Here is an 11981-nt window from a genome sequence, read left to right on the forward strand (position 1 = left end):
CACAGGACGGATCTGCAGCAGATTTCATGCTGTGAGTTTGCAGTTGTGGTGAGCCCCCGCGGTGCTATGGTGGAGTTATGGCCGGTCACTTTTGTGTGACGTCACTCCGGTGGTGGTTGGCCGAGATACAGCCAGGCCCAATGATGGTATGTCGTGACACCAGGGCCGGTTGGGCACACAGGTATGGCGGCACAACCGCTTTTAGTTTAAAGGCCCGGTTGTACCTTGTTCCCCTGTGGACAGTGTCCTGCCAGGTTGCTACGGGGTCCCTTGGGTTGTTATCACGGCAGTGCAGTGACCCTCCCGGACTATTGGTAATGCCACCCACAGAAAGGGGAAATGTCCCAAGCAGTGTGTGTATACTGTGTTGGTGCAGGGCGAAGAATCACAGAGTCTCTTTACCATAAATAATCTCTTGTTTACTCTGAAAGTACTTGGGTGCAGCAGAACATAAAGCTTTGCCTTGACAGGGTGCGGTACACTTGATAATACACCTGATAATACAGATCTGTGATAGGAGTATAGCAAAAAGTACAGTCGTGGGGGCTGGGTTGTGTGTTGAGAGATACGTAGAAGAATCAGAGGAGCAGAGAGGAGGATGTTGTGAGAGTCCCAACCCATGTAGTACTGTGCTGTGCTGGGATGTTGGAGGATGAGGTAGAAGAATACTGAAGAAGAAAGAGAGAATACTTGTGCCCGTGTTTTGACCTTTGGGTCTTCGCACCACCTAATGCCCTAGCAGTGTCGGGGGACCCGTCCTAGTCAGGGACACAAGCCCCAGACCCTGTTACCTGGGATGAGCAGAATGCTGAGGTTTCCCTGCTGACAACCGCGCTGCAAGATACAGTTCATAGGCTTCTAGCAACTTTGCTCTATCCTGATCAGTTCCTAGCTTTTTGCTTGTGGATACTGTCCTGCTCTGTGACTCTCCTAGTCCACGGTGTGGGTTGAGATAATCTCTGACTTGTCCTCTGCTGTGAGGGGTTTAACACTGCATAGTTCTTAGCAAGGTTACTTGAGGAGAAACTATTGGGTGCATTTTGTCTTGCTTCCTTATCATACAGGAACCTGACTTAGACCACACTACACTTCCTCTGCCCATGTGACTTCCTATCTCCAGCACATCTAAAATGTGCTGTGAGTGGGAGAAAAGTGCATAAGAAGAAGTTAAGTAAGAAATGATAGGACAGAAGAAGAAGATACTCCCATAAGTTCACAGATCCACGTCAGTGGCGGATTATAATGTGGGCGGTTTGGGCGGCCGCCCAGGGCCCAAGGCTCCGGGGGGGCCCATGCCACGCTGCCCACATTATTACTAAGGATGTTTACCCCCCACCCGCCGGAGCTTTCAGGGAGCCGCTCTGCCTCTTTAGAAGCAAGCTGATGAACACCGGCCCCGGAGGCTCACTGCTCCAGTCGCGCGCTGCCAGTACTTCTCTTCTCCCCTGCTCGGTGGCGGACATGTTGGGAGTGGGGGGGTGGGTATGGGCGGGCCCAGGTTGGGTGGGCAGCCTGGGGCCCAGGGTACATTTAATCTGCCACTGATCCACGTGACACATAAATAAACAATAACCCTTTACATACTTCAGCCGTGTAGCAACTGAGTACACATATCTATAATAGTGACATCTACTGCCGAAACTTTATCACTACTACATCACCACTTACAATAAGTACAGGCTTTTGCGAAGGGTGTAACCAATAGCAACACCCGTGGTGGGACACCACACAGTAAAATCTGCTGCTGATCCCAAACTGTCATTTTCAATAAGATTACAATGTTATCCTGCAATGAAATTTCTAAGTTACATATGCTGTCTGTCTGTCGGAGCGCTCCCCTAACTGGCCGCCCACCCTCCTTCCATAGTGGTTCGTTTGGGGCGCTCCAGCAGACAGTTTGTTATCCCACTGAGAGTTGTTAATGCCGGCCCCCCCATTGCTTTTCAGCCTTTTGGCTAAGGTCAAGTGTAGTATCTGTTCTTATCAGTTTAATATCTGATACATCCCCTATCTGGGGACAAGGCCGTATTTGCCACCAGGCACCCGTGGTCCGGTGCCTAGGGCTGCGCCCTGTGGGGGGCGGCACCCGCAGGACACATTTTTTTCTTTTGTTAACCCCCTCTCCGCCGCCCCGCCGCCGTCCGCGCCCGGGGGTGGGGGTTTGATGGGTCGGCCGGGCGGGGGGAATTAGCTGCCAGGGTGAGCTTCCGGCACATTGAGCCTGTCACACAGGCCGGAAGCTCACAGTGCAGTCCCGCAGCGCCCAGACTTCTCTCCTGCTTGGCAGCAGCGCGATGACGCCACTTCGTGTGCGCTGCCGAGCAGGGGAGGAGTCTGCACTGTGAGCTTCCGGCCTGTGTGACAGGCCCAATGTGCCGGAAGCTCACCCTGGCCCTGCAATGGGGGGGACCTGCCTGCCTCTTCCCCCCGGCTGCTTCCTCTGCTACCCGGCTGCTCCCTCTGCCCCTCGACTGCTCCCCCTGCTTCTCATCTGCTCCCCCTGCCACCCCAAGCCTCTGCCCTGCCACCCCCTGCCTCTGCCCTGCCCTGCCACCCCCAGCCTCTCCCCTGCCACCCCCAGCCTCTCCCCTGCCACCCCCAGCCTCTCCCCTGCCACCCCCAGCCTCTGCCCTGCCACCCCCAGCTTCTGCCCTGCCACTCCCAGCCTCTGCCCTGCCACCCCCAGCATCTCCCCTGCCACTCCCAGCATCTCCCCTGCCACCCCCAGCATCTCCCCTGCCACTTCCAGCATCTCCCCTGCCCTGCCATCCCCAGCATCTCCCCTGCCACCCCCAGCATCTCCCTTGCCACCCTCTGCCCTGCCACCCCCAGTGTCTCCCCCTGCCACCCCCAGCGTCTCCCCCTGCCCCCATCTTCTCCCCCTGCCACCCCCATCTTCTCCCCCTGCCACCCCCAGCATCTCCCCCTGCCACCCCCATCTTCTCCCCCTGCCACCCCCAGCGTCCTCCCCTGCCACCCCCATCTTCTCCCCCTCCCTCTGTCACCCCAGCTGCTCCCCTTGTGGCCCCAGCTGCTCCTCTTGTCGCACCAGCTGCTCCCTCTGTTGCCCCAGCTGCTCCCCCTGTCACCCAGCTTCTCCTCCTCCCTGTCACCCCAGCTGCTCCCCTGCCCCTGTTACCCTAGCTGCCCTCCTGCCCCAGTCACCCCAGCTTCTCCCCCTTCCACCCCAGCTGCCCCCTTCCCCAGTCACCCCCAGCTGCTCCTCCTGCCCCCTGTCACCCCCAGCTGCCTACCTTTCCCAGTCACCCCCAGCTGCCCGCCTTCAGATGAGTTTTGGTCGGAGAAGTCTTCATGATGGCTGCGCCAGATGGAGAAGAAAGTAAAAAGTGAGCGACGGCAATGGGAGAAGACGTCACCTGTGAGTCATTAGTAACTGCACTGTAATCGCTTCTATAGTGTGCAGAGCCTGTGTACCATTGGTGTCTAAATGGTATTGTTTGCGGTAGTGTACTGACACAGCCCCGCGGTCACTACAGAACACTAGCGCAAACTTTTAAACTAGGACCCAACTACAACAGTTGCAGGCACTACAACTCCCAGCATATCCTGAGGGCTTCAGACTGTCAGTACAAGCTGGGAGTTGTAGTGCCTGTAGCTGCTGTAGTTGGTTCCTAGGTGCATTATACACTGGGTGCTTTGTGACATATAAGAATACAAAGATCTGTGGGGGCTCAGTGCAGGGAAGTTACCAGAGAACATCACTAATCGGGGATAGAACAAAAACTTTCCCCTATTAGTGATGTTTTGGGGTCACTTCCCTACACTGAGCCCCCACAGATCTATGTATTCTTATATACCACAAAGCATCCAGTATATAGGACCCAACTACAGCTGCAGGCACTACAACTCCCAGCATGTACTGACAGTGTGCAGCCCTCAGGATATGCTGGGAGTTGTAGTACATTGTAGACAGATGTATTGCTGGACCTTCAGGGCTGATGGTTGTCACCCACAGATTGCAGCCACCAGGAGCCTCTGCACACAGTGATTTATTATAGGGTTGTCCTCTCAGAGACTACAACTCCCAGCATACCCTGAGAGCTGTATAAGTGTAGGGGGTTCTGAGAATTTGTCACAGATACAGATGAATCCAGGAAAGGACGGGGTCAGCGTGTCGTGTCTCACTGGTTCTATATTGGTGGCTCCAAGGATCATTTTCTCTCTTGAGCCCCAGGTACCCCAGTCCGACACTGGACAGAAGTGGTCCCCAAACTAAGACGTCCCCGGCCTCCTTCTGTCCTCCATCACGTCTGTTTGATAAGAAGAGGGGGCATCAAGCAGAGCAGCACTCCAGTGCCCAGCACCCAATACTACAGAGCAGAGCCTTGCTGCGCTGACAGCCGGGGGGTGCCGCTCAGTAGTACTGGGTGCACCATGCATGTAACCTGCCAGTGACCGGGGGGTTGAGTTGGTTTACTACTTTTAAATGTGCAACAGGTAGTACAGAAGATCTTTGATATACACTTGACAAAGTTCCAATAAAGACTTGAACATAGGAAAACCAGATCTGTAGGATGAGTGCAGAGTAGGAGATAGTCGTGTTGATAAAGTTGTGCTGACGTAGAGTAGCAGAGAGGAGGATGCTGTGAGAGTCTCAACCCATGTAGTAGTGTGTTCTGCCGGGATGTTGGAGGATACAATAGAGTAACTGTGAAGAAGAGGAAGAACAGTTGTGCCTGTGTATCGGCCTTTGCTTTCAGTCTTCACACCACCTTATGCCCACTAGCGTTGGCCGAACCGTACTAATGGGTGACACAGGCCCCAGACCTTGTTACCTGGGTTAAGCGGAATGCTTAGGGTTCCCTGCTGACACCCGTGCTGCGAGATGGAGTTCATAGTCTTACTGCAACTTTGCTCCACCCGGATCAGTTTCTAGCTCTTTGGCTCTATAGTGGACACTGTCCTGCACTGTGACTTCTCCTTGTCCTCGGCGTGGGTTGAGGTTATGTTTTGGCTAGTCCTCTCCTGAGAGGTTTAACACTGCATACTGCTTTGTGTGGTTGGTAACAGTGTGCTGTCTTGCGTCCTACCCATGCGGGGTACTGGCTAAGACTAACTCTTGGGGACCTGGCAGAGGGCCAGGGCCCGGACAAGACTGCTGTGGAGAGCTATCTAGCTTGTGTCCTTCCTCCACACCGTCCCGAATGGAAAGCTCTTGCTCCTCCCCCACCCATGGGGCTAACTTCTTCTACAGGGTGTAGGGTGTGCTGTGATTGGGTGGAAAGAGTGCAATAGAAGAACAGAGAGAAGAGGTGATAGGAAAGAAGAAAGCAGAAATCCTACTGGTCCACAGATTCTGGTACACATAAACACAATAACCCTCTGTGATCCTATAGCTGTGCAGTTTCCATAAACTAATACATAATACAGCGACATCTAGTGGTCAACTCTTAATACTACTTTCACCATAACAAGACCACAAAAAGTACAGACTTTTGCGAAGGGTGTATGTAATAGTAACACCCCTAGTGGGACACCACAATTACATTTTAGGGTCCGTTGTGAGGAGTTGTGAAATTCTTGGGGACGATCAGATCTAGTCTAAAAATCATCCGGACAAAGAGACCGCCAGGCCAGTGGATGACAGAAAAGCGCCCTATGTGACCGGCCCGGATAGTCCTTTAGGAATGAAAGTGACCCATAGACCGAATGGTATAATAAGGGTTTGGTGATATGACTGGTGGCCTTGCTGCACTGGATAATGCTGAAAGTTTGGACTCCTGTTTGGTAGACAGCACAGATATGGGAAGACCCAACAATTTCACAGATGTCTAAATGTCTCTATATTTTATAGTGATGGCGCTCTAGAAGAAATCAGGGACTGGTTTATATGGCGACTCTATAGGGGGCTTATAGGGATTACTAAGATAACAGGTGATGGGAGGTATATACCACTATAGGCGAGCCATATGACGATATATATACCATCCTCATCTAGAAGTCCAGCGTATACAGGGGGATATATAGTATGCAATATACTCCGCATTGGATGGCCACCATTGACCAATAGTTTTATTCCATATGTTTGAGGCCAGATGAAGCCTTGCACTCACCCCACCAGCCATATACTAAGTGATAAGTGATTACAGTGTAGTTACATCCAGTGACTGCAGAGGGCAGCTTCTCTGATCAGGGTCATTCTCTTTTCCCATCTTTTCCATCCAGCCCAAATCACCATGAGTTATCTTTACAGAATCTGCGACGTCTTAGACGGCCTCAACCTCTAAGTAACTGAGCTCATAAAGTGAACCTGTTACATTGCTCAGTGGCTACAGCCAATGGTCACATATCCTCTATTACATGGGGTCAGATCACCGGCCCTATTACATATTACATTGTATCAGCATATCTTTTCCCCATCTACACTAACTACTATATATAATGGCCCTTATGCCCCACACATCACTTGTGCCCACATAGACTCCTAATGCCTCCCTTATACAGCCTCAGAAGAAAGCTGCAAACAGCAATAGAGCATTCACATTATTCATGTCTTCTTTTGTGCCCTCATACATTTGTAGTCTTCCCCTGTATATAATAGGTTGGTAGCCCGCATCAGGTAGTTCTCCCCCCCCCCCCCCCTAATAGATAGGTAGACTCTCCACATGATGAGGTTGTCCCCTTCTACCATATTAGCTGATTGGTGTGTAGATCCCCCTCTACCATATTGGGTAGGTTGGAGGGTTATCCCATCTACTATATTAGCTGGGTTGGTGTGTAGGTCCCCTCTACCACATTGGGTAGGTTGGTGGGTTATCACCATCTACTATATTATCTAGGTTGGTGTGTAGGTCCCCCTCTACCATATTGGGTAGGTTGGTGGGTTATCCCCATCTACTATATTATCTAGGTTGGTGTGTAGGTCCCCCTCTACCATATTAAGTAGGTTGGTGGGTTATCCCCATCTACTATATTAGCTAAGTTGGTGTGTAGGTCCCCCTCTACCATATTGGGTAGGTTGGTGGGTTATCCCCATCTACTATATTATCTAGGTTGGTGTGTAGGTCCCCCTCTACCACATTGGGTAGGTTGGTGGGTTATCCCTATCTACTATATTAGCTGGGTTGGTGGGAAGGCCAGGCCCCCCTTTACCATATTAGCTAGGCTAGTAGATAGGTCATCCTCCACCACATTAGCTAGTTTGGTAGGTCAGTGGTTCCTCCATTTTGCCGCAGGAAATGTAAGAATAAATACATGTTAACTTCCATACACTTCCATAGAGCACAGTACACACAGACCAGGCCTGAGAACTGGTATTGAGCAGGGGCATAGCTAGGATTCATGGGGCCCCATTGCAAAAAAACTGTGAGGGGCCCCATGAATCCTGTACGCTCCCCCCCCCCCCCCCCCCCCCCGCCCCCACACACACACACACACACACACACACACACTGCCAAACACAAACAATGACGCACATATATACACACACAGAGGCACAATCAATGTATATACAGATACGCCACTGATGTACACACATATATACGCTGTAATGTGATGACACTAGTGCTGATGTATATACCATGAATAGACTGTACGCAGGGAAATCATCTCAGTGTAATAAGAAATACTTAACCAGAAATAAAAGAAAATGCAGCAGATATTAATGGTGGGTTCTTTTATTAGATAGAAGCTGCTGCAGAACATCTTTGGGAGCAAACCTGTCAATCACTTGAGACACAACTGACATACACAAACACACACATATACACCAGTGTTACAGACACTACTGACATACACACACACACACACACACACACACACATATAGCCACAGATACATACTCATACTGACATATACATATACCCACAGATACATATATACACTCACTGACACACATACACAGCACTTACAGCTCCCAGGCTTCCCCCCTCCTCCTCCTGTAGTCCGGGCTGATCTTCACATAGAAGTATTCAGGACCTTTGGGTCATGTGATCATAAGGTCCTTCATCCCTCTCCTGTGCCGTGGAGGACCTGTCCCTCTCCTTTTGATGTTCAGCCCGCTCACCCGGCACTACAGTGAGGGGGCTGAACAGTGCAGTGTTGGTTCCCTCTTCCTCTCTGGACCCCTGGGGGAGCGGGGTGCAGTGGTCGGCTGTCAGTGGCATACAGTACCTACCATGAAGGCAGAGCAGGCTTCCTCTGGCCCCCTTCCTGCAGGGGCCCCATAGCAGTCGCCTTCCCTGCCTTCATGGTAGCTACGCCACTGGTATTGAGCGCAGAGGGTCTGGCTGAGGGACTGTACCTGAGCAATGCTTTCAACAAATCTGTTCAGAATCTTACAAAAAAAATCTGATTTGTTTGAATCAAAACAAACATAGAAACTACGTCCTAAGCAGGAGGCCCCTAACCTGTGTAGTAGTAAACTCTGATTGGAATTATGTTGTCCTTTGACTGAGAGATGGAGAAGGGTTCTAGGTCCTAAGTGAGTGTGGAGAGGTTTGGTTGGTAAGGTTTGTCTGTTGCTGAAGACACAAAAGTGGCCAATAGGGTTAATATTCCTGGAGGTGTCAGTAATATGGAAAATGATTTGAGGGAGATTGTGATCCCGCTGAATATATAATGGTATGCTGGGCTGTATATATAATGGTATTCTGGGCTGTATATATATATATATATATATATATATATATATATACACTCACCAGCCACTTTATTAGGTACACCATGCTAGTAACGGGTTGGACCCCCTTTTGCCTTCAGAACTGCCTCAATTCTTGGTGGCATAGATACAACAAGGTGCTGGAAGCTTCCTCAGAGATTTTGGTTCATATTGACATGATGGCATCACACAGTTGCCGCAGATTTGTCGGCCGCACATCCATGATGCCAATCTCCCGTTCCACCACATCCCAAAGATGCTCTATTGGATTGAGATCTGGTGACTGTGGAGGCCATTGGAGTACAGTGACCTCATTGTCATGTTCAAGAAACCAGTCTGAGATGATTCTAGCTTTATGACATGGCGCATTATCCTGCTGAAAGTAGCCATCAGATGTTGGGTCCATTGTGGTCATAAAGGGATGGACATGGTCAGCAACAATACTCAGGTAGGCTGTGGCGTTGCAACGATGCTCAATTGGTACCAAGGGGCCCAAAGAGTGCCAAGAAAATATTCCCCACACCATGGCACCACCACCACCAGCCTGAACCGTTGATACAAGGCAGGATGGATCCATGCTTTCATGTTGTTGACGCCAAATTCTGACCCTACCATCCGAATGTCGCAGCAGAAATCGAGACTCATCAGACCAGGCAACGTTTTTCCAATCTTCTACTGTCCAATTTCGATGAGCTTGTGCAAATTGTAGCCTCAGTTTCCTGTTCTTAGCTGAGCGGAGTGGCACCCGGTGTGGTCTTCTGCTGCTGTAGCCCATCTGCCTCAAAGTTGGCCGTACTGTGCGTTCAGAGATGCTCTTCTGCCTACCTTGGGTGTAACGGTTGGCTATTTGAGTCACTGTTGCCTTTCTATCAGCTCGAACCAGTCTGCCCATTCTCCTCTGACCTCTGGCATCAACAAGGCATTTCCGCCCACAGAACTGCCGCTCACTGGATGTTTTTTCTTTTTTGGACCATTCTCTGTAAACCCTAGAGATGGTTGTGCGTGAAAATCCCAGTAGATCAGCAGTTTCTGAAATACTCAGACCAGCCCTTCTGGCACCAACAACCATGCCACGTTCAAAGGCCTCAAATCACCTTTCTTCCCCATACTGATGCTCGGTTTGAACTGCAGGAGATTGTCTTGACCATGTCTACATGCCTAAATGCACTGAGTTGCCGCCATGTGATTGGCTGATTAGAAATTAAGTGGTAACGTGCAGTTGGACAGGTGTACCTAATAAAGTGGCCGGTGAGTGTATATAATGGTATGCTGGGTTATATATATATATATATATATATATATATATATATATATATATATATATATATATATATTGTGGACATGTCACTGGTAAAGTGCTCGAGGGGATGTACATCTCACCCAGGTTAATACATAGCGTGAGATGGTGAGTCCAGGAGGCATCTGTGCTCAGCAGTGTTATGCTGCTGAGCTATTATTTATTATTGCCGGGCCTGGACTTACATGGAATGGCAGGTAGGTTTTGGTAGTGGGACTTGCCATTCCCTCCCCCTCGATCCAGTGTGGGTTTTGGGATCAGGTGAGCTCTGATCCCAATCAGCCTGAGAAGGCAAAAGGTGCTCAGTGTACAGGTCTCTCTCTCTCAGCCAGGAGTGAACAGCCTGCATGCTGTTTGGTGAGAGCTGGGAAGACAGCCGCTGCTGGGGCCTGTTCACACCCCGCAATACTGCCGACTGAAGTGCCAGAGAGGTAACCTGCGTTGTTAGTTAGCGCCCAGACGGGCAAGACCTTTTTGTTTTGTTCTTAAAGCACAGTGTTGCTATATTTCTGTTATGGACTGTTTATGCTGCAAATAAACGCCAAGCTGTTGTTTTACAAGTCCAAGTCTGCTGTGAACTGTGTCCTAACACACCATCCCCCCGGGAAGATCCCTACAATTGGTGCTGCGGAGCGGGCAAAACGGTTGCTAGGGGCAACGATGTGCATCAACTTGGCTACAGCTGCTTATGTCCTGGGTGAAGGCTGCGGCTTCACTCCAAAAACAGACAAGCAACATGGAGGAGATGATGAAGCAGTTAATGCAAGTGAGTCTGCAACAGCAGCAGGCTAATATGCAGCAACAACAGGCTCTGACAGACGCTAACCTGCGCCATGAACAGACAATGGCTGCACATCAGCAAGTGATGGCTCAACAACAACAGGCAATGGCTCAACAACAGAAACTCATTGAGCACCTGATAGCAAAGCAAGAGGCGTCTGCAGGTGCTAATCCACAGCCAGCGGCCGTAGCCGCTCCAGAGACTTTGTCTGTGAGAAGAGCTGTGCAGCGTGCGCTGCAAAAGATGACTGCTGATGATGATATTGAGGCCTACTTAACCGTCTTTGAGCGTGTGGCTGAGCGAGAAAAGCTACCCTCCACTGAGTGGGCAGAGGTCATTGCTCCCTATTTAACAGGCGAACCTCAAAAGGCCTATTATGACCTCAGTGAGCAAGAGGTCAAGGACTATCCTCGGCTAAGAGCAGAGATACTCGCCCGACTAGGAGTTACTGTTGCTGTCCGTGCCGGGAGAGTCCGCAACTGGAGCTACAGTCTGGACAAATCAGCGAGGTCCCAGATGTATGACCTGATTCATCTGGCAAGAAAATGGTTGGAGCCAGACACCTCTACTCCTGCACAGATCCTAGAGAGGGTCGTGATGGATCGCTACCTCCGTGCCCTTCCTGCTGATCTACAACGCTGGGTGGGACAAGGCGACCCTAGGAGTGCCGACGAACTCGTCAGCCTTGTGGAGAGGTTCCAGGCGACCGAGGACTACCTCCGTGATGTTCCTGCAGCACCTTCACCTCCCCGGAGTGCCAGACCTGTGCCATCAGCTGGTAAGAGACTTCCATCTATTGGGGGAGTGTGGAGGGGTGCTTATAGAGGGAAGAGCGCTCAGGAGGTGTCTCAGGGGCAAAAGACTGGTGGTGGTCCCCGGTGGCTAAGTGGCCCTAAAAAGGACTCCCTGCCAAGGAGACCAGGCCCTATCCAGTGCTGGAGATGCCATGAGACGGGACATATGTCTGCCCATTGCCCTCTTACCACTGAGCCCATGGAGTGTGACGCTAGCCGGCGTCAGTCGCTATTTGCGGAGCCGTCTTTTGTTGCAGTCACTGGACTAGAGACTGAACCGCAAGTCTGCCACATTACTGTCAATGACTTCCCTGTTAAGGCGTTGCTGGACTCAGGAAGCCTTGTCACCCTGGTGCATGCCAGCCTGGTGACTGGGGACTTTGTGCCAAAAAGACATATGAGTGTGGTATGCATACATGGTGATACAAAGGTTTACCCTATAGTACTGGCCAATGTCGGGACTGAACTAGGCGCTGTACAATATGAAGT

At 50.7% G+C, this 11981-nt stretch overlaps 1 pseudogene; it reads left to right on the forward strand.

The window, feature by feature from the left end:
• The first annotated feature begins 1935 nt into the window (after positions 1-1935).
• On the forward strand, positions 1936-2048 carry LOC138773640 (U2 spliceosomal RNA; annotated as a pseudogene).
• Positions 2049-11981: the final 9933 nt, after the last annotated feature.

The sequence above is a fragment of the Dendropsophus ebraccatus genome, chromosome 14 (assembly GCF_027789765.1).
Source record: "Dendropsophus ebraccatus isolate aDenEbr1 chromosome 14, aDenEbr1.pat, whole genome shotgun sequence".
In the NCBI taxonomy this organism is placed as follows: Eukaryota; Metazoa; Chordata; class Amphibia; order Anura; family Hylidae; genus Dendropsophus; species Dendropsophus ebraccatus.